Raw genomic sequence first — 1645 nt, 5'->3', positions numbered from 1 at the left:
GATCACCTTTGTGGCTCCATGAGAGCCACTGTCAAGCTATTGACATTAAAGAAGCGCTTGTTGGGAGGCAACCCAATTTTATTTTATTTTATTTTATTTTATTGTTATTTTGTGTTTTATTAGGTACATGATCATGTGGAGTCACAAAAAAAATATAAAAATTTAAAACAGAATCAAAAATAGCAGAAAAAAATTCGCACCCTGGAGGAAGCACAGGCTGGCGTTCAACGCCAGTAAGGAGCATCTGGCTGGCGTTCAACGCCAGAATAGAGCATGAAACTGGCGCTGAACGCCAGAAACAAGCAACATTCTGGCGCTGAACGCCAGGAATGTGCCGAGAGGAAAAGCTGGCGCTGAACGCCAGTAACAAGCATGAAACTGGCGTTCAACGCCAGAAACATGTTACATGTGGGCGTTGAACGCCCAGAATGTGCACCACTCGGCGTTTAAACGCCAGAATGGTGTGCAAAAGCATTTTACATGCCTATTTGGTGCAGGGATGGAATTCCTTGACACCTCAAGATCTGTGGACCCCACAGGATCACCTCAGGATCTGTGGACCCCATAGGATTCCCACCTTACCTCCTAATCCTATTTTACTCTTCCCCATGTCACACTTCCCAATCACCCCCTTCACCACTCACATCCATCCACTCTTCCCCATAAACCCCACCTACCTTCAAAAATTCAAAAACATTTTCCCACCATCCCACCCTAAATGGCCGAACCTACCCTCTCCCCTCTCCCTATATATACCCTTCCATTCTACCTCATTTTCACACAACACTACCCCCTCTACTATACCTTGGCCGAATCCATCTCCCCTCACTCTCATCCAATTTCTTCTTCTTCTTCTTCTCTTCTTTCTTCTTTTGCTTGAGGGCGAGCAATATTTTAAGTTTGGTGTGGTCAAAGCACAATCTTTTTTGTTTTCCACTACCATCAATGGCACCTAAGGCCGGAGAATCCTCTAGAAAAGGAAAAGGGAAGACAAAATCTTCCACCTCCGAGTCATGAGAAATGGAAAGATTCATCTCCAAGAGCCATCAAGACCACTTCTATGATGTTGTGGCAAAGAAGAACGTGATCCCTGAGGTCCCTTTCAAACTCAAGAAAAATAAGTATCCGGAGATCCGACATGAAATCTGAAGAAGAGGTTGGGAAGTCCTAACCAACCCCATGCAACAAGTCAGAATCTTAATGGTTCAAGAGTTCTATGCCAATGCATGGATCACTAGGAACCATGATCAAAGTATGAACCCGAGTCCAAAGAATTATCTCACAATGGTTCGGGGGAAATACTTAGATTTTAGTCCGGAAAATGTGAGGTTGGCATTCCACTTGCCCATGATGCCACCTTATTTGCCATCTATGTTACTCAGCTGGAGTTATCATAGAAGGAGACATCTCCATTGAGGAGGATAAGCCCATCACCAAGAAGAGGATGGAGCAAGCAAGAGAGACCCTTCACGGTTCTCAAGAGATGCATGAGGAAGCTCATGCATCAAGAAATCCCTGAGATGCCTCAAGGGATGCACTTTCCTCCCCACAACTATTGGGAACAACTCAACACTTCCTTAGAAGATTTGAGCTACAATGTGGAACAATTAAGGGTGGAACATCATGAGCACTCCATCATTCTCCA

This window comes from Arachis duranensis, chromosome 1 (assembly GCF_000817695.3).
Source record: "Arachis duranensis cultivar V14167 chromosome 1, aradu.V14167.gnm2.J7QH, whole genome shotgun sequence".
NCBI classification, from domain to species: Eukaryota; Viridiplantae; Streptophyta; class Magnoliopsida; order Fabales; family Fabaceae; genus Arachis; species Arachis duranensis.
This window is presented reverse-complemented; position numbering follows the sequence as displayed.